This window comes from Furipterus horrens, unplaced genomic scaffold (genome assembly GCF_987537825.1).
Source record: "Furipterus horrens unplaced genomic scaffold, mFurHor1.1.pri manual_scaffold_4, whole genome shotgun sequence".
Lineage (NCBI taxonomy): Eukaryota > Metazoa > Chordata > Mammalia > Chiroptera > Furipteridae > Furipterus > Furipterus horrens.
This window is the reverse complement of record NW_028327174.1, coordinates 193,889,220-193,915,278: the sequence shown is the minus strand read 5'-3', so window position 1 is coordinate 193,915,278 and position 26,059 is coordinate 193,889,220. Positions and strand designations below refer to the sequence as shown.

Sequence of the window (26,059 nt, the reverse complement as noted above, 5' to 3'; positions counted from 1 at the left end):
CCACCCCCTCTGACTCCGGGTCCCCCACCCCCACCCCCACCCCACCACGTGCAGGCCCGAGGTGGCAGAGGCCCAGCCAGCCACGTCACCAGGGATTTTCTTTTTTCTTTTCTTGCTGGTTTCAGGCTTTTTTCTGCCTGAGTGAAATGAAACAAACACCCTCTCAGCCTCCCGGCCACCAGACCCGCACGCACCGGTCCCCCAGCCCGGGCGCAGCCAGCCTCTCCGCTGTGTCCTGGGCGGAACCCGTTTTGCATAAATAGCCGCGGGCGGCGCCTAGCCTGGAGTGCACCGCCCGCCGCAGAGCGCTAGCCGCAGAGGAGTCGCTGCTGCTTTGCGCCCCTGCCCGCTGCGCGCTGCCGGCTGCCCGCTGCCTGGGAGGAGCGCCCGGCGCCCGGCCGGAGCGCAGGCGGCACACTCGGCCCGCCTCGGGCGGAGGCGGCGTGGCCGCTGTCCGGACAGCCGAGGGCGCTGCCGAGACCGGGAGCCGAGGTGCGGTCCATTCCCGAGCGCACCCAGCTTCTGAAGATCAGGTGGGTCCCACGGGGCGCCGCCCGAGCCCCCCGAGGCCGCGAGCAGGGCCAGACCCGGGGGCTGTGGGCTGGGGCGCGGGAGAAGTGGGGAGGGGAGAAGGGCTACCGCCCCGGCCCTGCCCGGTTGGTGCCCTATGTCCCTGCTTTTGTTCTCGTCGTTGCCTTCCAAATCGGACCCCATCACTGTCCCTATCCGGTCCCTGTCGCTGCCTCTGCCCAGCCTTCCAGACTGGGGCCTGAGGGGCTGCGGGCCGAGGCCTCCGCACCTGGTCCGCGGCGAGCGGGCGGCAGGGAGGAGGAGGCTCAGGGCGCAGGGGTAGGACCACCGAGGAAGTCTCAAAAGCGGTGAGCAGTCAGCCTGTCCGCGTCTCTGGGGCAGGAAGGAGGCATCGCTGTCGCCCAGGACAGGATGGGAAGAGGCTGCCTCTGGGAAGGGGAGTCTGGGCGTAGTGAGCGAGGGGCGCATGGACTCTTCGAGCGCAGGGGCGAAGGGGAAGAGGCGAGAGAGCTCGCAGAGCCCAGCACCGAGCCAAAACCCGGGCACGCGGAAAGTTTCAGATTTTGTAACTTTTGCAGCAAAAGGCCTGCTTCACTGGGGTGATGCGAGGTGAAAGGGTGCCTTCAAAACTCTGCAAAGAATCGCGTTCTCAACCCGAAAGGGACACCACCCCGCGTTTGAAAACGGCAGAGAAACAGCTAAACGGAATGATGACAAACTCTTGAAAGGCGTCCAAGAAACAGTGGGGAAAAATGTCAGGCGTGGGGAAAGCAGAGCGACTAGAGATTCCCCCACTTTGCCGCTGGCCGGCGGGGAGCGGCGGAGGGCGGCGCAGAGGCGCTCCTCCCAGCAGGAGGAACCCAGACCCAGGCGGCTGCTGTTGTGGCTTCGCTAGTCTTCTGCCCTCCTTCCGGCTCCGGAGCAGGCCTTGTTGCCTCATTCATTCACCTGGACATAGGCGTGTCTCGGGAGGCAGGAGATGCGGGAAGGAACCCTGGCCTTGCCGTCTCCTGGCTGGGAGACGCTTTCCCAGACCCAGCCCGAGTTTCCACAACTCCGGGAGAGAAATACTGCTCTGCGGAAGGACGTGCCCAGTGTGGAGGGGCTCCTGTGTGTGTGTGGGGGGGGGGGCATGGGGGCGAGGATATTGTTATTCTTCTGCACCTCTGTGCTGCTTCGGCTACACTAAGCCCTTGTTTGGAGTTATCTCTGGGTTTAGGTTCCTCCCCTACCAGATGGGGGGCAGGTGCAGGTCCCAGTTATTGTTACAAGTAACAGGTGTCGGTGACTGAGTAAGGCAGGGTGGAAACAGGGAAAGAGTCCCTAGGGTTTACCAGGGCCAGGAGATTTCAAACTGTGCCCCTAGGATGTTGGCTTAAGGGCCAACACGGTGGAGGAGGGGTGCCTAGGGGGCAGGGCCTCTCTGACCTTTTTTTCAGACACAACCAGTTCAGTTCTGCCTTTATCTCTTCTATATGCTGCGAACCCCCAGAGGTGGTGGTGGTGGTTGTTTTTTTAAGTTTTTTGTTTTTTTTTCTTTTATTGATTCCAGAGAGAGGGAAAGGGAGGGAGAGAGGAAGAGAAACATCAATGTGTGAGAGAAACATAGATCTGTTGGAAGTGCCTCTTGCATGCACCCCAATTGGGGACCGAACCCGCCACCCAGGTACATGCCCTGACCAGAATGGGACTCTCAAACTTTTGGTCTGCTGGACCATGCCCAACCAACCGAGCCACACCGGCCAGGGGAATGCCATGTTTGATATCAAATTTTTCAGATCTAGCCTGAAGAAGCTGAGTCAAGAGGTGTGCAAAGTGATTTGGGCAAGATCCTCCAATGCCCTAATTTGTAGGGCCAGGGGTACCTTTCCCTGACCACTGTGGCTCCAAGCTGTCATTTCTACAGCTCTTAGCCTCAGTTCCCATAGACCCTAACTCCAGAACCCCAGGGTCCCGGCCTCCTTACCCTTCTGGGAGAAGCCAGTGAGTCTCATCCTCTGAGCTTTTCCAGGACTTTAGGGGATCTTCTCATGTGAGTTGGTTTCACAGGCTGCGGTCATAAAGGATTAGGTTCTAGCCCTGGCTGGAGTGGCTCAGTGGATTGAGCGCTGGCCTGAAGACCAAGGGGTTGTGGGTTTGATTCCCAGTCAGGGCACATGTCTGGGTTTTGGGCCGGGTCCCCTGTTGGGGGTGTGCAAGAGTCAACCACACATTTATGTTTCTCTCCCTGTCTTTCTCCCTCCCTTCCCCTCGTTCTAAAAATAAATAAATAAAATCTTTTAAAAAAGAAAAGAAAAAGAATTAGGTTCCCCAGGAGCTAGTCAGCACACTGCCATGTCTTAGCCCAGCCCCACAGGGTAGGGTAGGTAATCATGAACGAATTTCACAGTTGAGGAAGTGAAGGTTCGTTCATTGGCTCTTAAATTGTAGCTGGGTTTGAATGAAGCTCTGTCTGGTTCTAAGGTACGTGCTCGTTCTAGGGTACGTGCTCTTTCCATTGAATCATTTCTCATGATGGCTAGAAAATGGCTAATGGACAGATGTCATCAAGATCAGAACCAAGGCAGGGAGAATGGCCAAAAGGGGGGGACAGCATTAGGTGGGAAGACCGGGTACTCATTTAGGTGAATTCATAGCATAAATATAACTTTATTTGAAATGAATGTCTTCTGCCTTGTATTTTCATTTTAGTGTTTATTTTCCAGATACTTTGAAAGTATTTTTCAAAATTTCAAAGTATAATTGATATAAAATAAAATCCACAAATCTTAAGTATTTTAACAGTTTTAACAGTTGTTTTACACCTGTGTAACCACCACCCCAAATAAGATATAAAATATTGCATCATCCTAGAAAGGTTCTGTTTCCAGTTAATTTTCCTTCTGCCCTTGCAGGTAACCACTTGCTGATTTTCTCACCATTGATTAATCCTACTTGCTCTTGGACTTCACATAAATGCCATCATAGTGTATGTCTCTTTCACATCTGGCTCATTTCACAGGCCATAGTGTCTTTCAAATTCATCTGTGTTGCCGCATCTATGAGTAGTAGGTTCCTTTGTATTGCTGAGTACTGTTCCATTGTATGGATGTACCATAATTTGCTTATTTACTCTCTTATTAATGGACATTTGAGTTACTCTCAGTTTTGGCTGTTATTTCTTATAAAATTCTTTTTTAATTTTACTCTTTATTATATTTTTTCCATTACCATTTAGTACCCTCATACCCCTCTCCCCCCAGCAATCACCACACTGTGGTCCATGCCCATGAGTCCTTTTTCCTTTTTGCTCAGTCCCTCCACCCTCTAACATCCCCCCCCCCCGCCCACCTAGCTGTCATTGCTCTCCATCTAGAATTCTTTTGTTGACATTTGTTTTCCCCTAGGATAAAGTTGTTGGGTTGCAGGGTATACTATTTTACATGCCATAGCAATGTGTTAGGCTTGTGATTATCCCATATCCGTGACAAGAACTGGTGTTGTCAGTCTTTTTGATTTTAGCTGTTACAGTGACTGGGCAGCGGTATCTTATACCTTTTGTTTTATGATGGAATTTTAGAAGTTGTTGGTGAAGACAACCCGAGCAGGGTGCAGAATATGAAATAAGATGATGGTGTGGAGGCCACTAGGAGCCGCGACTCAGGAGGGAAGGAATCAAATGATGGTTGGAACTGTGACCTTAGGAACAGGAATTTCTAACTCAGGAGAGCTCTCTGTGAATCACCTGGGATTTGAAGACTGGTATTTGTACTCTGTAAACTAGGCAAGTTCATCCAGACTCATAGCTTTAAATGCTACCTCTCTAACAATCACCTTTATCTCCAGTTCAGGTCTCTGTTTTGGGGCCCCCAACTCATATGTTTAACTGCTATTTGGGCATCTCTCTTTGAATGTCTCAAAGGCACCACAAACTCTGCAAATCTGGAACAGAATTCATTATCTTGTGCTGGATTTCTGCCATGGGTCCCTGGATGAATAATGGTTCCACCAGCTGAGAGGATACGTAAAGAGGAATGTTTGGGGTTGGGCGATAATGAATTTAGTTCCATGCTAAACGGTGTGGAGCAGTCTAGGAAGATAAGGGATGGAAAGGGCACTAGGCAATTTGGAGATTACTGAAAAATATTCTGAAAGCAGTTGTGCTGGAATGTGGGGCAGGCTAGCTAGATTGCTGATAGGTGAAAGAGAGAAAAGTGGAGATGGTGAGTACATTCAACTCTTCCCAAAAGTTTGAGAAGGCCAGTAGGAAGACTGAGCTATATAGAGCTGTAAGAAGATGGGAAGAAGGAAATCATTTTAGGATGGAAAAAACAAGTGAAATATGGGCTCAGGAGAAGGATCCAGTGCAGGAGAGGGAAGGGATGGCCCATAGAGCCAGGTGTTAGAGGAGCAGGAGGAACTGGGGAGCATTGGCTCTGAAAGAAGGATGGATGTCTCCACCTCTGAGACTAGATGTGAGCAAATGAAAGTGAGAAAGTTCATCAACTATAAAATTCTCTGTTGACGTTCCATATGCATAATTCCTAATCATGATGTGTAAGGGTCTTCACCATCTGCTCCCTAATCTCACATATATATAGTGTGTACTGTATCAGTTAGTTCTTGGTGCAGCTATGCTGCATAACAAACAACCCCCCAAGTCTTAACTTATGACCACAAAGGTTTAGTCATTGTTCACATTGCAAGACAGCTCTAGGGCAGTTGCAGCTGCATGGTTTCTGTGCCTCTGCTCCATTTTTTTTCTCATCCCAAGACCCAGACTGAAGGTGCTACTTCTCTCTGGTACATGTTATTTTCGTGGTGAGAGTTGGAGGAAGGAGGTGATGTGATGCCTCTGAAAGCCTCCACTCTGAACTGGAACACTGTCATATTTTTACCCACATTCCATTAGTCAAAGTCAGTCATTTGACCAAGTTCAAAATCAGTGGGGCAGAGGTATATACTATGCCTATTGTCAAAGAATGATACTTGGAAATAATAACCCATTTGACCGCATAGATTTGTTAATAACTCCCTGATACACGTCCCCCCTTATCTCTCTAAACCAATCCCCATCATACAGCCTAGGAGTTAGTACAATTGTTCTTTAATCCAGCATGGCAACGCTCTTTCAAGTCTTGGTATCTTGCCATACATGGTCCCCCTCTCTGGCAGTCATCTGCTTACCCTGCCCTCCTGCATCTAAGTAATCAAATCTATGATCTAGTTCAGTTAATCCTACCCTCTTTATCAACTCTTCAGATAGTTCTTTCACTGCCGTCTCCACCACCCCTGCTTAGTTCAGGTGCACTGCTCCCTCACCTGGGCTCTTGCTCCTTGCCCTCTCCATTCCCGCTCCAGTCTTAGGCCGTCTAGTACATCGAACGGATTGGGTTTTTCAGTCTTTCTAAGCCTCCGGATAAAGCGTATATTCCTTTAGCTGATGGTTAAGGTCCTGAATGAGCTGTTCTCTAAACTTCTCATCAACCTCCTCACCTCACTCCTTAGAATTTCTGCTCCAACCTCAAGGAACTGCTGTAATTCATGAAACCCTCTCCTGGTTTTCTGCCTCTGGGCTTTTTGCCCCAGCTGCTCCCTCTGCTTGGAATGCTTTCCTCCCCTCCTCCCCAAACCACCTGCTGATTCATATTCATCCTTCAAGAGCCAGCTTCATCATCATCTCTGGGAAACCAGCCTCTCATCCTCCCTCCTATGAATTAGGTCCCCCCCCCCACCCCCCCCCGCCCTGGGACCACACTCCAGCACTTGGCCCCAGTTATATTCTCTTTGGGGTTTGGGGCCATCGCTTCTTCCCTCCTCCGCTGTGAGCTGCTGGAGCCAGAGGGCACACTGCTCAGGACCACAGCACTCTACGTGACCCCCTCTGCAGGGTAAGTGTGGCCCTCGGGGCCACTGCCTGAGTTTGCATCCTTAGTGGCTGTCAGACCTGGGGGCAAGGCGCCTTACCTGTAGCCTTGGCTGAAAGGTCTGCTGGCTGGGGCTTTCACTCCCCAGAGAGGGAGTCGGGGTGGGGCAGTCGTGGAAGCCAGAGTGGCGTAGATTTGGTCCATGGGTTGAAAGCGCGGGGGTCGTCCTTTAGTGTACCCAAGCCAGAGTTACTTCTAAAAGTCCTGCAGCCCAGGGTTGTGGGACTGCGTGGAAAAGGTGCAGGGATTAAGCAACAAAGAAAGAGAGGAAACTCAGACACAGACCACAGGACGGTGATGACCAGAGGGGGAGGGGGAGCGGGGGAGGTAAAGAGGGTAAAGGGGGAATAAATGGTGATGGAAGGAAACTTGGGGTGGTAAACACAATATAATATACAGATGACGCATTCTAGTTCATACACCTAAAGCCTACATAATCTTATTAACCAATGTCACCCCAATAAATTCAATAAAGCCCCCCTAAAATAAGGGAAAAAAATTTAAGCCCTTTAGTTCTTAAAAGAGGAAGTAAAAAATATGTCCTCTAAATCTCCAGCCCAAGAGCTGATCTGTTCAGTTTGTCTAATCCCACAGCGGAGGCCACAGAACTCAGCCGCATGCTATCCAGACCCAGCTGTGCGACCTGCCCAGACTGGAGCTCCTGGCGTCATTACACGATCTTGATCACCAAATAGCACCTTATAAAGGAGAGGTGTTGATGGCAGCAGGGTGCCAATCAGAGGCTTAGTGCTCACATTTCTGAGCACCCAGGAAGCCCCGTGCAGGCATTCAGAAGGGAGTTGGGTGGTTTGCGCGTGCTTCCTGTGGTTCTTCTCTGAAGCCATGTGACCTTGGCAGATGTGAACGACAAGGAGAACCATAAAGTTGCCATTTGAGTCAGGTCCTCACTGGAGAGAGAGGGATCTGAGATGGAGGAGGAGAACCCAGAGAAAACCCATCTGGGAAGTGGGAGGAAGGCTTTTGGGCGGATGTAGTCAGGAGGGTTGCCTGGTGTCATGAGGTTGGGTAGGGTGAACAGGTCCCGGGAGATATCAGCTGGTGGCTGTGCGTTGACAGCAAGAACTTGGGGGAAACAGAAAAATAATGATAAAATTATTATTAGAGTTCTCTACACAAGTCAACAGTCTGAAAAGTGAGGTCATAGAGCTGTCTTGCTTGAGTTTCACAAAAACCCCGTAAGATCTGCAAATTGGGAATTATTTTACCTATGGGGAAACCAAGGCTTAGAGTTTTACTGTTTTGGTCAAAGTCTTTCAAGAATGAAGCGGCAGCCCTGGCTGGTGCGGCTCAGTGGATTGAACGCCAGCCTGCGAAGCAAAGGGTCGCCAGTTCGATTCCCAGTCAGGGCACAGGCCTGGGTTGCCGACCAGGTCCCCAGTTGGGAATGTGAGAAAGGCAGCCATGCATTCATGTTTCTCTCCCTTCCCTTCTCTCTAAAAGTGAATAAATTAACAACAACAACAAAAAAATGAAGGGGCAGAACTGAGGCAGGAGAGCCCGTTCTGACTCCAGACATAATGTGGCTTAGGGACTTGGGTGGGGTGCAGGGGGAGGGAGCGTGGTTTTGAAGGTGGGGGCAGCTTCAGAGAAGTCATGGGGGCACAGATACATGCCTAGCCCAGGAGACGGACCCTACTTGTTGCTGTTCAGACAGAAGTCAGCCTGAGAGAGTGAAAAGTCACTGTTAGAAGAGGCTTCAGAGAGAGCGGCCAGGTGTTGTGATGAGTTAATACAGTTAATGTTTTTAATTCCATCCTAGTTTGGGTGTCCTCATCTTCATGCCACTTTAAAAATTTTTTATTTATTTTATTTTTAGCGAGTGGGGAAGGGAGAGACAGAGAGGGAGAGGAACATCGATCAGTTGCCTCTTGAATGCACCCCAATGGGGGACTGAACCCACAACCAAGGCATGTGCCCTGACCAGGAATCGAACCGGCAACCTTTTGCTTTACGGGACAATGCCCAGTTGAGCCACAACAGCCATGATTGTTCCACCTCTTCAGGATGCAAAGCTGCTAACTGGCCAAACCTGGGTCACTCTCCTGCATTCCACGTACATCTGGTTTGCTCTGCTCTGGTGGTGGGAGGGTGCTCCTGCCACTAAGCTCAGTGGTCACAAAGTCCACCAAAGCCACCAGAGATGGGGGAGCCTGTAGTGCCACAGAATCCTGCAGGTGTAAGGAGCCCCAGGGCTGAGTGCAGGAGGGAAAAGTCTTCTGGGGACTGGCTTGGTCTTAGTCAAGTATTGAACCACTGAACCTCAATATTCTCATGTGTAAAATGGGTTGGTGTGAATTTTAGAAATAATGTAACTACCAAGTTCCTGACATGTGGTACTATTAAGTGGCACCACTGTTATCATTATTAGCAGTAGAAATAATAGGAACTTCAGAGAGAAATAATAGTAATCAGCTGCTAGCAGAATAGTTATGTCTTGCAGGAAGGAAACCCAACACATGGCAATCTAGAGGAATTCAGAAGTGACTGTACACATTTATAAAGAGATCCTCTTTAGGGTCCCTTTAAATTTTTAACTCCTGGATACTCACAATAGGATTTAATTTATCAAAAATAAGTACATGAGCCCTGGCTGGTGTGGCTCGGTGGATTGAGCGTCGCCTGCAAACTGAAAGGTTGCCAGTTTGATTCCCAGTCAGGGCACACGCCTGGGTTGCGGGCCAGGTCCTCAGTTGGGGGCGCACGAGAGGCAACCAATCAACGTTTCTCTCACACATCAATGTTTCTCTCCTTCTCTCTTTTCCTTTCCCTCTCTAAAAATAAATAAAAATAAGATCTTAAAATATATATATATATATATATATATATATATATATATACACACACGTGAATGAATCACACTATCTTATAGACCCTTGATAAATAGTGTTGAAGAGAGTTCTTTTGCAGGAAGAGGCAGAGATCTGTTTAGAGAGTCCAGACTTGCTCTCTAACAGTGGAAGCCTTAAAAAAGGAAGAGGAAAGTTCACACCCACGTGACGGGAGGCGCAGTCCCCACACACACCCCCGAGAGAGCTGGGCTGCACCACCACGCCCTTACACCAGAAGAGCACAGACTTCCCCATAAGCACAGAAGGCCTGAATTAGAGCTGGAGTCTGTGGGGCCTGCTCCCCGTTTCATGACCAGCTCTTCAAAAAATGAAAGCCCTGATGGGTGGTAGCTGCCACGTTTTGTAATATAAATATTTCCACCACGTAACCAGCCTCAAGTCACCACTTGAGGAACTGGGAGCATACTGTTTATTTTCCACTCAGTCTAAATACAATAGAGTTTTGTAACCTCAAGAGTTTACCATCTCATAAAACAGTTAGGAACTGATGAGTTTTGATCATTTCCTTTCTTAATAGAATTTATTTAGTTGTAAGTTTATATAATTTAATTTTTAATAATGGCCCTGTAACTCGATATAATTTAATTTTTAATAATGGCTCTGTTTAACAACTTGCTTGCCAAATTCTTGAAAATTTAACAATTGGCTCTTGCAAGCCAGCATGAGCCAACTCCAGCATGCTACTGGCTTGGGAGGTCCTTGGGGACCCCAGAGAGATGCCAGCACAAACAGGCCACCCCCAAACCACAGCACTCCGCCCCCTCACCTCAGTCGCTCTGACATATTGATGTCTTCGATCTGCTTTACAGCCCCTTTCACCATCTAAAATTATTTTCTTATTTAATTATTTGTTAAATTTTAATTCTATTTATTTACCAACTAGGCTGTGTGCTCTGTGATGTTTGGTTCACCACTGAATTCTGGTGCTTAGAACACTCATACACACAGTAGGCCCTCAGTAACCATGGGTTAACAGAATGAATGGAGGTAGAGCTGGGAGCCTTCAAGGGTTCAAACCTGTCTGTGATCTAAGGTGCACTCGCTTTGAGCTTTTCTCTTCATCTGTAAAAGAAAAGGGTTTGAGCAGAGACCTCCAACGTTCCCTTCAGCTATAAGAAGTCTCTATGCCTGATAAAGGCCCACACAGCACGGCTAAACAGATCCTCACCTGAGTCTCTTGGGGGGTCGGAGCTAGTGCACTGGTTCTTAGGTTTTATTCTTTTCCTCTGTGAACAACTTTTCACACTGAATGCAGATGGCTTCCCTGAATGGCCACGCCTTTTCCCTGCCCAGCCTTCTGAGCTGTCCCGAGCAAAAGGCAGGCCCTCCCTGCCTGTTCTGTGGCAGCAGGTATTGCGAAGCCCAATGCTTTTGCCACTGGGTGATATGCTTGAGGGTCAAAGAGGGAGTTCTGCCTGCTGGAGGAGTCATTCTAGCAAGGCAGGAACCCACAACTCCACCTTTGATATAGAGCTCATGGGAGCCAAATGGGGTGGCCCCAGAGGGCAGAACAATGTGTCTTTGTGGTAGAAGACACCCTCCTTTCCCTCCTTCCTTTATTTCTAATCCTCTGTGGACTGATACTTTGGTAAAATACAATAAAAAGGAATTCCTATCAATTCCTGTGCCTCCTCATGGAGGGACAGAAGCATCTGTCTGGCACCTGCAGAGCGGCGTGGCCCTGGGGACATCTTCACGGCTCCTTTCATTCTCACAGGGGCTGGCCCCGCGGAAGCAAGTGCCGGAAGTCCCCTGCCTTCGCAGTCTGGGCAGGGATCCAGAGCCTCCCGCTGAGGACCAAGGGAGGAGGTGCTGCCCACACCTCCAGGTGCCCAGAGGTGAGAGGCCAACAGTCCCTTCAGACAGAATCATCTGTTGGGTCTGAGATGACTAAGTCCAGCCTCCTCTTTACCCATGAGGTTCAGGGCAGAGGTAGTAGCCACAGAAATAAAGAAACCTGGGCCCGCATCTTCTTCTCTGAAAGGGTGTCCCCTGCAGGGCAAGCTGGGCATCGATGGGCTGGTACCGTCCCTGCAGTCCTGGGTCTGAGTGCAGCCAGAGGCTTTGGGGCCCAGCAGCCTGGGGCAGCAGCTGACCCCAAACCCATTTGCTTTGGGGGAGGATCAGGATTTTCTGCCTTCCTTCCAGTTTCCCTTTCCCGCCATGCTTGGCTCAAACTGAGATTCAGGTTTGCTTTCCCAGAGGGATGAGGCCTGGGCATGCTCTGCAGAACCAAGAGTAATTGTAAAACAAAGCAGCTCATGCTTCCTGGGCATTCACTGAACTCCAGACACTATTCCGGGAGCTTTACAGGGGCCCTGCCTTTTCATCATCCGAAACCCCAGTGTTACAAATGAGGATACTGAGGCACAGAATGAGAAATTTCCCAGGCCACATGGTAAGCGAAAGATTTGGGACTCAGACATGGGCGAGGAGACGGTGCCCTTCATCACAGCCCCGTACTGCCTTCAGAGAGAAACATCAGAGTGAGCAGGGGCTGGCACACTCCCAACTTCTTAAGCTTCATAAGGTCACCCAGAAGCCCCGTGCCCCACCTTCGGCTCTCTCTTGGGGTTTTACCACCTGCAGTTAAGCATCAGAGTAAAGTGACAAGGTACCACCCCCAAGACTGTTTACCTGCTGAATCTGTTCTGTGGGGCCTTCTGGGAACACACCGGGGTAGCAATGGCCTGTGAGGCTCAGGAGATACCAACAGTCTCCTCCCCCAACACCGTTTGAGAAAGGTCTTGGGCATGGAGTCCTGGCTTTAGCTGCAAAGTTCAGAAACTCTTCCCCCATCAGCCACCCATGCTGCAGAGAAAGTTGCTGCTAGTATGCTCCTGGATGCCCCATTTCTTCTTTGTGTGCCTGGACTGAGGCCGAGCTCGAGGTGAAGGGCAAGGGGAATTACAATTGTTAGAGGTGGAAAGAACCTAAAAGATTGTCTCTAAGGGTTTTGTTTTGTAGATAGGGAAACTGAGGCCCAGAGGATGTAAGAACCTGTCTTAGCTCACAAGCATGCCAGAATCACAATGGTTTTAGTTTTGGTTTGTTTTGTTAGTTAATTTTTATTTTATTTTTGAGATGATAGACTCATAGACTGTTTGAGGCAGCAGAAATCTAACAGATGCCCCAACGTACCTCCCATGTTTCAGAGATGGGATCCTTAGAGAATGGTGTGGTGGTGAATGGGAGGGGAGGGTACTTTCTTAAGACCACAGAGCTGGCCTTTGAATCAACGTTTATTGAATCAATATACTACAAATACCATGGATTCTGTGACTCAAATGATTACATGTGTGTGTCCAGATAACAGAGCCCTAAAGAACAAGAGTAGGGATTGTTACCCAGAAGAATTAGAATATGGGGTGACTTCCTTAGGAAGTGACTGTGGCTGAAACCGAAAGGACAAGGTGGAGGGTGAGTGGCTGTGAGGAGGTTGGGGAAAGGTGCCCCAGGAAGAGGGCCGAACACGAGCAAAGGTCCCGAGGCAGGAAGAGCCTCATTTTGTAGATGAGATTGGAAACCTATTGTTTTTAAAGGAAAGAGGCAAGAGGTAAAGAACTAACGAAATAAAGGAGTTAGTGGCAGAGCTGGCATTGCTGGGAGATCTCCCTAGCCCACACCATGGGAGTATAGAAAACCCTAAAACTGGATGTTTCCTGTTGACCTTGAATGTAACACTTAACCCCTCTGAGCCCACCTTCCTGCTCTTGGGTCTCACCCAGATTGCCTTTGCAAGGGCCCCGTGCCTGCCAGTCAGTGCGGGAGCCAGAGCCCAGCAATGGGGCTGTTGAGCCCCCTCCCACGCCCCCTCCAGGGCTGTCCCTCAGCCCCAGGTCTGATGGATCCTCTCTCCACCCGTTACACCCTAATCCTGCATTCGGTCACTCAGTGCTAACTACACTTGGTACACGCCAGTGCCCTCCTGCGCCCCACCAAGACATAGGAATCTTGGACAGTGAACTTCTAGGAAATAAAGAAGGAAGTTTCTGCACACCTCCTGTGCATCCCACTTCTCAGCAGACGCTTTTACTCAGGCAGCATCATTTCATCCTCACAACAACCCTGCAAGGACAGCTCTGCACACCCTTCTTCCCATTGGTTCGGCAAGGGCACTGAAGCTCCAAAGGACACTGCCTGAGGTCACATAGGCAACGAGGGGCCACACTTGGGTGTAGCCACAGCATTCTTACCCAGCAGGCTACCTTCCGGTCTATCTGCCCTTGAGCTAGCCCTGAGCAGAGGGCCCAGGAGCCCGGAAAGGTGGAGCTTTGCGGCTGATGACAGAGGGCAGGTACCCTGACAGGCAGACACACTGGCTGCCCTGCAAAACCAATGTTCTTTAAATATTTGCTCCACATTTATCTGGGGTGGGGTGTGTTGGATGAAATGGATTTGCAGTGAATACAAATGGCGGGCCCCTTCTGGATTCTGAAATCACTCTACACAAGAGCATTTTCCAAAAACTGGAGGATAGAAATTCACTGACAAAGTCACTTTCCCGGCTGCAGTGAGTTAATCACCTAAAAAAAATTGGCTCTTCCCAATCTTTTGGTAGTTTTCTCTCTTCTGTTTGTGTTCGAGCTTTTTCAAGCCAGGCAGCTTCTTGAGAGGCTTATTGAAGAGTTTAGTTTGGTTCTGTTTTTATTTGAAATTTATTTAATTATAAACGGGAACAACTCATCTTAGAAAGGAGGACCACTCTGCCTGTCATTTATTTTGACTGAGCAGTTTGGGCCATACTTTTGTTGGCATCCTTGAACTTGGCTCCTTTTATTAATTAAGTACAGAAAGTACAACAATGCATTTTTGGAACATGTCAGAGAACCACCAGATTTATTTCATTAAATAGTTTTGTGTTTGGTTTTAGAAGTAATACAATTCTCACTGTAGAACATGTGGGAAAAGCAGAGAAGTAGAAAGGATAAAATGATCACCCGGCCACAATCTCATTGCACAGAATTCACCGCTATTACCAAGAGTCCAGTTTATTGTGGTCAAGGATACAAAACATAAAATTTACCATTACAAGACTCTTCCGTCTCTGAATTTGTTTACTCCGGGTAACTCATTGAAGTAGAGTCTTTAAGGTTCCTCCATGTTAAAGTGTTTGTCAGAATTTCCTTCCTTTTTAAGGCTGAATAATATTCCACTGTGTGTGTGTGTACGTAGCACATTTTCTTTATCCATTATTCATCGGGGGGCATTTGTGTTGTTTCCCACCTTTTTGGCTATTATGAATAATGCAGGTTGGACATTGGTGTACAAATACCTCTTCGAGTCTCTGCTTTGAGTTCTTTTGGATATATACCCAGAGGTAGGACTGCTAGGTCATATGTTAATTCTATGTCTAGTTTTCCGAGGAACCGCCATCTTGTCCAGTAGCTTTGATGTGGAACATTCATACTCGAGATCAAAATCTGTGTAGTTTTGTATGACTTTCCTACTTAATTTTCCATTTACTAACCATCTTGTTTTTTAAAGGTTGCATCATATTCCATTGCATTGCTATGCCACATTTTCTACCCTCTACTCATTGATTTCTGGACCGCAGCAAAATATTTTAAATTATGATAATAAAATAATTTGCCTCTGGTAAACAGCCTCATGCTCTGTTCATACTTGTTAGAGAAATCCTCAACAAAAATAGGTTCCTGCCTTCAAGGAATTAAAAAATTTCTCCTTAGGGATTCTTAGGGGTCATCCAAGTCAGTGGTTTTAAAAGTTCTTTGTAGCCAGGGAAACTTTACTACAGACAAAATGTCAGATGAAAGCACAGGGTATAATAACAAGCAGATAAAAGGAAAGATCTAAAGAAGGGTGGGTGAGGGCTCAGGGACTTGTTCTCTTGACCTCTCCTTCTCCTCTGTAAGAAGAGTCTGGGGGATCCAGGGAAATTCTGTGCTTCTCTGGAACACAGTTAGAAAACCACCAGGCTGATCCCGCACTTTAAAAACGGGTAGACATCTTGAGAGAGAAAGGGACTTGCGTGAGGTGGGGTTCATTTTGGTACACGCATTCATTTCTTTCCTCGACACAAAGCAGCTACTGCCGGCATGCTGGACTCCCTTATGGGGCTTGTTAAAAATACAGGTTCTCAGAACTCTTCCTTCGGACTTCAAAGCAGCGGAGGGGAGAGACCAGGCTGGACTCTGTGGGGCGCTTGCCCTTCCGGCTCTCTGCACTTACAGGTGCTTGTCTTTCGAACCCGCCCACAGAACTCCTACTCACCCTTTGAGGCCCAGTTCAAAAACAGCCTCTTCCTCTTTGAAACCTGGCTGCACAGCCCCATGCAGGATCGCTGACTCCTTCTTTTGCGGCTGCAGAGCACACCGTGGCGCTTCCAGCTCAACTCTCACTTCTTTCTGTTGTGTGTAACAGCTAACTGCTTCGAGGCCAGGCCCCTCTGCATTCCTCATGGTGCCAGCACACAGTGGGTGCTTTGTGGATGTTTATGGACTGGACTTGGATCTGGTGTAGCCCCACATTTGGAGCATAAGATAGCCAAGGCTCAGCGAGTCAAAACTTACAGAAGGTCGTACAGCCCACTGGGGCACTGCCAAGACTGGCACTGCCCTGAGGCTCAGCTCGTGGCTCTGGCCCCTGGCAAGGAGACCAACTGTCTGGTCTGAGCAGGGAGCACTGGCCCTGGCTACCGTGTCCCTCAGTCCTACAGTTGCCCAGGTTGTCTGAAATCCAGAGAGCTCTGCCTGGTTTGTGATTGCTGTATCTTTTTGGATGCCTGGTATTTACAAAATTTTAACATATACAGTAGGGGGTATTATGTGACTACTGCCTGGACTGAGCCAATGTGCAGATGCTAAGAAAGCAAGTTTAGTTGGGGGATGGTCAGCCAGTCAGTGCTCAGGGATGTAGAGTCTGGGGAGGGGGCCAACCAGCATCATCCAGACGTGACCGCTGTAAACCCTCCTGTCACCCCGATTTGTGATCCACCACTGATGTTTTTCTACTTAGCCTACTGGGGCCTGAGAATTGTTTTTTTTTTTTTTACTGGGGAAACAAGTGCCTTGTGTATTACGATGAATGAGACAAACCCACACTGCTGAAATCAAAATATTCATATTTATGTATTTATGTTGTGTAGATGGGCTAAAATAGCAATTATTCACTCCCACCCAGCATGAAGGTGGGATAGGTTCCCTCACCCCGTACCAGCCTGGAACTCTGGGTTCTGTGGCATAGATGGGGGACAGGATCCTGCCTCTGGAGCCCTGGCACCTGCCTCCACAGGTGTGTCTAACCTTGGTTGTACTTCTGCTGTGGGCTCCTCCTGTGGCATCTGATGAAACCTGCAGACAGATCCCTTCCGAGAATGTTTCAAATGGAAAAAAATAAATGAGATTATAGAGGAAACAAGTCATATTGCACTATAGTTATTATAATACTAATTAATATTGGGAGCAGAATTTCAGCTCAGACTGAGATGCTGCCTCATCTGTAAAATGGGGTTATTATTATTAGGTACAGATTCCTGCTCTTCAGAAGTTTACAGCCTGGAATGGTATATGAAGGTATAAAGGTGGTTCTACCTTTAATTACATATATATATTTATTTCAGCCCGATGAACGGCTAGAGAGAGTGAAATACTTTCTGGCTGAAAGTGTACCATGCAGTGGCTAAGTTTTTGTGCCAGGTGGACTTGGATTAGTTCTGGCTCTGACCTTAGCTGTCTGAGCATGGGCAAGAGATACCACCTCTCTGAGCCTTGGTTTTCTTCTCTGTATAATGGGGATCATAGTAGAATCTATTTGACAGGGATGCTGTGAGCTCCGCCTCCTTCCCGCCCATCAGCCAGTTAAATCAGGTGTCCCTCAAGGACACCTTAACCACTTCCTGCTCCTTGACTTTCTGGCCCACCCCTCACCAGTCAGTCCCTAACTGCCAATGAATCCAGCGAGTTGCCGTCTCTGCTGCTGTCCTTGGGCTGCTGAATGAAACTGTGTAGCTACTCTGTCACAATCTCAGCAGGGTGGTCAGGATCCCGTCTCAGTGCTCATGCCATCTGCTCCTAACATGGTGGCTCTCTAGTTGTTAGTCCCACTTGCTCTCATCATGATGTTGCTTCCTATTTCATAGGAAAGGGAGACCATAGAGAACAACACTCTGAGCTTCCCTACTCATGCCTTTTAAATTTGGCTGAACGTTCACTCATCTTTGTGACTAAGGAGAAAAAACTCTCTGCAGGACATTGGAGAAACATTCTTGCCTCTACTTCCCTTTCCTATATTCCTGCAGGCCTCTCATGATGAGGAAGGTAAAGGTTTTATAGGGAAGTGGGTAGACTACCTATCTAGAGAATATTCTATTCTGTGTGAGATGGGCAGTGTATCAGTCAGGATGGAATCAGTTACGCTGAAGCGACAAACAACCCCTAAATCTTAAGGGCCAAACCCACAAAGGTTTATTTCTTACTGTAATTAATATTAGTATCTTGGGTCAGCTGGGGGCTGTGCTCCTCATTCAAGGAGCCAGGCTGGAAGAGGAGTCACCTATTTGAATGTACTCCGTGGCACAGAGAAAGACCTTAGAGGATCTTGCACTGACAATGAATTGCTTGGGCTCACTGGTATTGGTCCAAATAGTCACATGACTCCCTTCCATGAAGGTGGAGACCCAGCAATGTTTGGTAGAACATTAAGGAGTACCCCAGGTGGGATATGCCCTTCTGTGCCTAGCATGCTGACGTCAACTCAGCAAGCTGCTGCAGTAACCATCCTGGGTTGCACAGACAGAACAGCCTCCAGACTTTCCACGGTGAGTGCCAAGAAACCACACCCAGAGAGGAAAAACTCCAAAGCCACTTCTGAACCCCAAGTGCCAAGCAGAGGAACAGTAAGGCACGTAGAGCTGCCAACGTCTCAGTGACAGATGCAGTAGCCATGAAGAGGGCAGGTGATACCCAGAGCAAAGAGCTCCAGGTGCCAAACCCATGGGGAAGGCAGAGGCAATGGGATCCAATTAGAGATTCCAAACTACATTCCTCATGACAGATCCACGTGATGTTTCCTAAGTGGGGCACATATTTAGGTGTTTTTACTCCATTTATGAGCTATTTTATGTTTATGTTTGAGTGAGGGATGTTCTTTTCTGATTTGAGTGTTTCACATAGCTTCAGCCCACATACAATGGTCACTTATTTTTTTTTAAAGATCTTATTTGTTTACTTTTAGAAAGAGGGGAAGGGAGGGAGAAAGAGAGGGAGAGAAACATCGATGTGGGAGAGATACATCCACTGGACCTGGCCTGCAACCCAGGCATGTGCCCTGAGCGGGAATCGAACCGGTGACCTTTTGGTTCACAGGCCGACACTCAATCCACTGAGCCACACCAGCCAGGGTTGGTCAACATTTTTATGCTGGCATTTCTATGCCTACATCAGAAAGCCCCCGTGGCATCCCCAAATAATTCAAGAGCAGTGGGTAAGGGAAGTCATCCCTGGTAGATGCTTCTGGGGCTTTTTCAGTGGGGCCCAGATAAGGAAACTTGAGGAAGAGATGGTTAACTGCAGCCCCCTAGTCCCTTCCCTGAGCTCCTCAATTTCTTGTGCTGTGGTTAAGAGGCAACTTGTCCTGGAGAGATGTCATACACCTGGGCACCAGATTAACAACTAAAAGAGACAGACAAAGACAGTAGATCCCTGATAGTCTTGAACAGGTTTTCTAGGCCCAGACTGGGACATGATCTGACATCACCAGGGGTAGATCCGAAAGTAAAGAAAGTGCACCTGGGTACCAGCAGTGGGCTCCTCCTGTCATTGCCGAGTGGTCCGGACAGGTCATTTCCCTTCCTTGGTGCCTCAGTTTTCTCATCTGTAACACGAAGTGACCTGGGTAGTGAGGGTGCCTGTCCAGCCACATGGGCAAGATGGCATGTGTGACTGCTCTCTGAGCCGTCCATAAGTCCATGGAGCTCAAGAGTAAGGGAGTGCCTGAATGTTCGTGTGCCCTGTCATTGCCATCACAGGACATTGACCTCAGTTGCAGCCTGTCTTTGGTGGCATGAAAGTCTTATTCTGGGCTTAGCTCCCCACTAGAGGCCATACTGGCTAATCCTTGTAGACCTAGCAGTATGAACAGTGCCTGGCACATGGCACATGCAAATATTGGCACTACATATTTATTGAATGAATGCACAAACAAATGAACACATATCTCCCTTCACCTTTGAATCTGTGACTTGCAGACCTTCTGTGGGGCAGGAGGAGGTTGGAGAGATTCATGGCTCCGATCCCACCTAAGTCACCTTGGGCAAGTCACCCAGACTCATTCCCTGACTCATGGGCAGTGGTAGGTGCTCCAGCTGATGGAAAGATTCAGAAATACTCTGTGTGAAGGAAGGTCTTGTTTTTAGGACACAGGAACATAGTGGACTCTTTGAGGACACGGGTAGTGCCAGAGCCTGTGAGGTGGAGAGTTCTGGAATAATCATTAATGGGAATTGAGTAGCTACCATTTATGGGCCACTTGCTCCAGTGTCAGGCCCTATGCCAAGTACTTTATGTGACCATCTCATTTACGGTACTCTAAGAGGCATTGTTACTCTCATTTTACAGAGCCCGGAAGGCTCAAGTGATTGCCCAAGGTCATGCCTTTCATCAACACCCAGGCCTGTCTCACTCAAATGCGCTCCTGCCTCCTGCCCCTTGATGGGGGGCAGACAGTGCTCATCTCTTAGGCGCCAGTGATAATAATACAAAGTGCCTTTTTCTAAGTACCTACTACGTGCCAGGAACTTTGCAGATGTTCCTGGTCATCCTTTCAACAACTCAAGGAGTAAGGAATTATTATCCCTGGTTCAAAGAGAAGTAAACTGAGGCTCAGAAAGTATGAAGTCACTGCTTCAGGGTCACACAACAGGAAAGTGGGGGGACTAGGATTTGAAGCCAGGCCTGTCCCATTTCAGGAACAGGTGGGGAAAAAAGCTATCTCCATGGTGGACTCAATGAAGAGTTGTTCTGTTTTGTTTTGAGCTCATTGCTAGGGTTCCTGGAACCTTATCGTTCTTGAAAGGCCTTTTCTGTTCAAGTCAGCTTATAACAAGAAACCCGGGAAAATCTAGTAGAGGAAAAAAAACCAAACAAGGCAAAACAACCTCAGGATTTTCCAGTTAATCTTTAGACTTTGACTACCTCTGGGCCTGCACAAGGGAAGCAGAGAGCACTGAGACACTCCCATCACAGGTGTAGGGGGCGCGGAGGGCAGAAATGCCTCAGGGAAGACTGGGTGCCGGAGAGGGTTACCTAAGGGACCAGCAGGAAATAAACCTAAGCCCTGAATCCTAGAATCAGGAAAGGATCCTGAAGAGGACTTCATTAAACCCTCTTTATTTTAAATTTATTTTCTAAAAGATTTTACTTATTTATTTTCAGAGAGAGAGAGAGGAGAAGGGAGGGAGAAAGAGGGGGAGAGAAACCGCGATGTGTGAGAGAAAAGAAACATCGATGGGTTGGCTCTCACACGCTCCCCAACGGGGAGCCTGGCTTGTAACTCAGGCATGTGCCCTGGCCAGGAGTTGAACGGGTTGGTGACCTTTCAGTTCGCAGGCCAGCAAGCACTCAACCCACTGAGCGACACCAGCCAGGGCCGAAGCCTCTTTTATTTTACAGACTGACCCTATGATTCATCCTCCAGATGGGAGTACCTTCGGGAGTGAAAGGGGGCAGTAAGACAGTAACCTACAAAGATGTAACCCAGGGCTGCCCCAGGGAAAGCAGTTTGTATGGTTCCTAGATTTTTATACCAGAAGGGGTTACTATAAAAATGCACAGCACAAATAGCAAAACTAGGAGGCTGGTAAAACAAAAGAACAGGATGCACTGGCTCGTGTGGCTCAGTGGATTGAGCACAGGCTTGCAAACTGAAAGTTTGTAGGTTTAATTCCCAGTCAGGGCACGTGCCTGGGTCGCGGGCCAGGTCCCCAGGTGGGGTCAAGGGAGAGGCAACCAATCGATGTATCTCTCTCTTTCTCCCTCCCTTCCCCTCTCTCTAAAAGTAAATAAATAAAATCCTAAGAAATAACAAAAAACTGGTGAGGTGGGGCCCTGAGGTAGACCTCCCCTGTGGACACCCATGCAGCCCGGCTCTGTGCCAAGTCCTGCCTAGTAGCACACTGGCACGCTGGCAGTAGCTGAGCTCTGCAGGCAGCATTTGGGATTTGTGAGCACATGTGTTTCTCTTATCTGACTTGGACTTTAAAAGTGCAGGGAGTTGGTCTCCTTCATTTCTGTGCCTGTCCCTGTCCCAACACCATTCCAGGTACAGAGTAAATAAATGTCCTTCAAATGTTTATTGATAAATAGATACTGGTGGGAACGGCTTTTCCATCAACCAAAGATGGAGTTTGGTTGGAAAGGAAAGAGTCAGGAGGCCCTATCTCTGAGGAGCTGTTAGGTTCAATGGGAAAGTCAAGGCTACATGGACAGGTAGAGTTTATTGGCTCTGTGATCTTGTCTGTGTTACTTAACCTCTGAGCCTCAGTTTCCCCATCTGGGAAATGGAGATGATTATTACTGATTGTAATACAGGTGGGATGAGATGGTGTATGTAAATGAATGGCAACCCATGTTATTATTAATAATGTTTTGGGAAGCAGAGCTTAGCGCCACACTGGAAAGATGTGTTTTATGATCAAAATAGTCTTGAAATGAAACAGGGTGCCCAGGGAGGTGGTGAGTTCCCCATCACCAGAAGGCTTTCAGCAGAGACTGTCTGGCATGGATGCTGTAAATGGGCTGCCCACCTGTGGGAGGCTGGGTTAGCGGGACCCTGGGAGAGTTGACAGATGACCACTGCTGTAAAAGCCTGAGGGACTTGTTTATTCCCCTCTTGTCACCTAGAAGACTGCCAGTGGCCATCCAGGGAGGTGGACTTCTCCTCCTGTGCGATGCCCCCGGCTGGTCCCAGGGCCTCCCATTTGGGCTGAGGGAGGAGAGGGCTTCTTTAGAACTCAGCTCTCAGCAGTTCTGGCGGTAGCCCCAATACGCCAGAAAAGCCATGGGTTTGGCACTCCTTTTGGCTGGGGTGTCCCTACCCACAGCACCCTCCCCTCCATCCAAAGGCCACTCACGGCTCCTGTGCAGGGGGTCTTCCCCCAGCGTCTGTGGCTGAGCAGGAAAGGTGACATGAACCCCAGAATTGGGAAACAGTGCAGAGTAAGACACACTAGCCCGACTTTTCCATCCAGCAGAGGGGGGCGGGGTGGGAGTCAATCATATGCAGCAAGGGCTGCCTGGAGTTGGTGGCAGAGCTGGAAACAGGACCTCTTTGTGCCACATCTGTTTGCCTGACAGTCCTTGAAGTTCTCAGACAGCTGCATCCTTGCCAGGCACATGTCCAGGCCTTTGCTCTTCCCGAGGCAAATGGGGCCAGAAGTGGTCCGATGGGAGGGCTGCAGCGGGGAGGCAGGCAGGCGCGCTCAGAACCTAGACTGGACTTAAGCGCAGCTTACCCCGTTCTGCCTTGCAGCCCTTGCGCTGTGTCCTGGCAGCCTTTCCCGCCTTCTCCCTTCTGTTCTGGTTCTGCTTCTGAGCGGTGCCCCCACCCCCACCCCCCAACTCAGGTTTCAGGGAGGTGCCCGTTAAGGACGCCACTCCTTGTCCTCATCAGCACACATCAGACCTGCCGGTTCTTGCCTTTGCTCTGGCAACTTCCAAATCAGGCTCCCCCCCTCGGGCCGTTTCTCTAAGACACCTTTGCTGAACTGGCTCCAGCAGGTTCTTTAAACTTGACACATCTAGAAAGGAACTCGACAGCTTTCGCCCACTCTCAACCCCTTCCACTCCATTTTCCCATCAACAGCAACACCATCTCCTCCCCTTACTTCAACCAGGAAACTGAGAAACCATCGCAGGGCAGAGTCTGGCAAACTTGGATGAGCGTTGGGATCATCTGCAGCCCTCGGCAGACACAGATTCCTGGGACCACCCTGGGCATCCTGATTGGCTGGGGCTGGGTGGGCTAACAGGCTCCCAGGTGATGCTTTCGTGGCTCACTCTTTGAGTAGCACTGTCTCGTGTCTGCCTCACTCCCTTGATCCCCTGGCTCACTATTTTTTTTTTTTTTTAAAGATTTTATTTATTTATTTTTAGAGAGAGAGGAAGGGAGGGAGAAAGAGAAGGAGAGAAACTTCAATGTGTGGTTGCCTCTCATGTGCCCCCAACTGGGGACCTGGCTCACAACCCAGGCATGTGCCCTGACCGGGAATCAAACCTACGACCCTTTGGTTCAGAGGCTGGCACTCAATCCACTGAGCCACACCAGCCAGGGCTCACTATTATTGTTGATATTATTATTGCCATTCACTTAAAATAGTTCACAGTATTGGGCAGCTAGGTGCCGAGCACTGTACCAGGCATATGTGTAGCCTACAAAGATGTAGGAATGCCAGGTGCTGTAACAGGTCCTTTCACACGGCACAAAGCACACAAAAGTATCCACCCATACCACTGACATTGCGGTAGAGAAAGAAAGGTAAAAGTTAAATAAGTAAACTACAAAAGGGAAGTCATTTTAAATTCAGGACGGTCTCACCAAGAAGGTGACATTTAAGCCAAGTTTGAAAGAGAATTGATTTCATGTAACCCAAGGTCTCAAGATGCCCCTTCCTTCATTTCTCTCAAATGGCTGCCACGTGGTCTACCAGCTCAATCCAGTGGTTCAGGCTTCCACTCTCCCGCCTGGACACCGGCCAGCAGCACCCTGGTTGGTCTCCCAGCTGGAGATTTCCCTTCTCCCACCTACCTTCAGCCGGCAGCCACATAACCCTTCTAATAAAGCAAACCCTGTAATTCCCTTGGCCTAATGTCACTGAAGGATTGAGTCCCCGGCACCATCAAGGTGAAATGCAGATTCCTCAGCACCGTGGGGATTCAGGGTTCCCTGCGATGATTCTGCATGGCCCTCCAGCTTGTCTGCCGCCCACGCAGCCCACCCACCTTGACCTCCCCGCTTCAGCTGCTCTGGATTAGAACTTGTCAACTACCTATTTCCACCCCCAAACTCACCACCAACCCACCCACCCTGTCTCTTTCCTCTTTTCACAAGGGGAAGCATCTTCTGCCTGTCTTGGGGGCTCCCCTCCATCCTCCCCCACAGGGCTGCTCTCTTGCACCTGTCCTGTCCTCTCTTCGGTTCTGTCTCATCAAGGGACCCCCACCGCTGGCAAGCACCCCGGAGTCATCTTGCTTTCTCTCCAGGGTCTCTCTAGCCGGCACCCTCTCCAGCCCTTCCCATGCTGTAAAGAAAGAGGGCCGTAGGCTCAGTGACATCACTTCCTCAGCTGAGGTTTATTCCGCAACCCACTGCAACCTGGTGCCTGGCTGCAGGTGTAAAAGCAGAGGCAGAGAAAAGTTAAGTTGCCCAGGACTGCATGGCCTAAGGGGCAGAGCCAGGACGCAAACCCAGCCAGCCTAGCCCCAGAGTGTTTGCTTGTAACTACCACACTCCACAACCCCCTTCTCCACCCCAAGTGGTGAGGATGGTGTTTATCCCCCACACAGAGGAGGAAACCAGCCAAATTGTTCTGTCACATGCAAGCATCGGCAAGTGTGTCCTTTGAGAGTGCCCTAAACATATTTAGAATTAAACAAACAGTGACAGCCTGCAACCTGTCGGTCTGTCGTATTCTTTGCCAAGAAATAGCCTCACAGAAGTAAGCCCGGTGTGGGGAGGGCAGAGGCAAGGGGGCTTGACCTTCATTTCTGCCAGCAGGAGGTGATCTGAGTCGAAAAGCCAGGGTTCCCCACACCCAGGCTATAGCCCCCTTGGCTGGAACTCCCAGGCCTTGCACTCCTCTGACTCAGTGTGTGGCAGATGGACAGGTACTGGACGCTGGCTGCTCTCTGACAGACTCTTACCTGGACAGTCTCTGGCCCCCTCTGATTAGCAGAGCTACGTGGCCAAAGCTCATTTGCTATGGTTCTCTGCCTCTCAGTTAAGGAATGGCCACAAGTGTGGGCTCCTTTGTTTTGAGAGTCTGAGCACGAGAGAGTGCTAGCGAAGAGGAAGATCATGTTGGATACTCTAAAGGTTCAATTTTCTGCCTTGCAGTTTGCAGGCTTTGTCAAGCTGTGGTTAAACAGCCTGGAGCCTCTAATTCCATTTACCTGTAAAATGTCCCATGGAAGCAGCCAAGGGGAAGAGCAGTACCAGACCCACAGCTGGTGGCTTTGAGCAAGTCACTGAGGCTCTCAGAGCCTCGACTGTTCCCTGACCAGCTGTGGGTGATCCTGAGGATCGCTGAGATAAAGGAGAGGCTCTTTTGTAAACAGTAAAATGGGAGATCCATCTGACCCATGATCAGTGCTTGCTTGTCAAAAGGACCAGCTTACCTTAGCCCCAGCTCCTTGACGTCCAAACTGTTACCTTTCCCTTCCGATTGACCTTAGGTCCAGATTTTCTGGATTGTTTAATGCAGCAGATCTCCCCTGATCCCCTAGTGAGGTACTTGGTGGTGCTTGGCATTGGGGCAGGGAGCCCAAGGGAAGGAAAAAGCAGGGCTGTGCACGGTCCTGTGACCCTCGAACTAGTGTCAGGGGAAGACAGAATGCCCAAGAGAAGGAAGCTTTCAACATGAAGGTTCCTGTTCATTTTTGTTCTTTACATGTGGAAAAGGTCCACGTGTGATGGATTTTCACAAAGGGGACATACCTGTGTAACCAGCTCAAGAAACAACATGACTACTCCCCCAGTACCTCTGGCACCTCCCCTCCCCAGGCTCTACCACCCCCA

At 49.2% G+C, this 26,059-nt stretch overlaps 1 protein-coding gene across 2 annotated transcripts in view; it reads left to right on the top strand.

The window, feature by feature from the left end:
- The first annotated feature begins 306 nt into the window (after positions 1-306).
- GGTA1 (glycoprotein alpha-galactosyltransferase 1 (inactive)) overlaps positions 307-26,059 on the top strand; it is a 54,215-nt gene continuing 28,462 nt past the window's right edge. Inside the window, exon 1 of one of the 2 annotated variants that reach the window (XM_090274666.1) lies at positions 307-533. The gene's annotated coding sequence lies outside the window, so the exon portion shown is untranslated. The remainder of the gene's footprint in view (positions 534-26,059) is intronic. The other variant, XM_090274664.1, reaches the window with a different exon arrangement.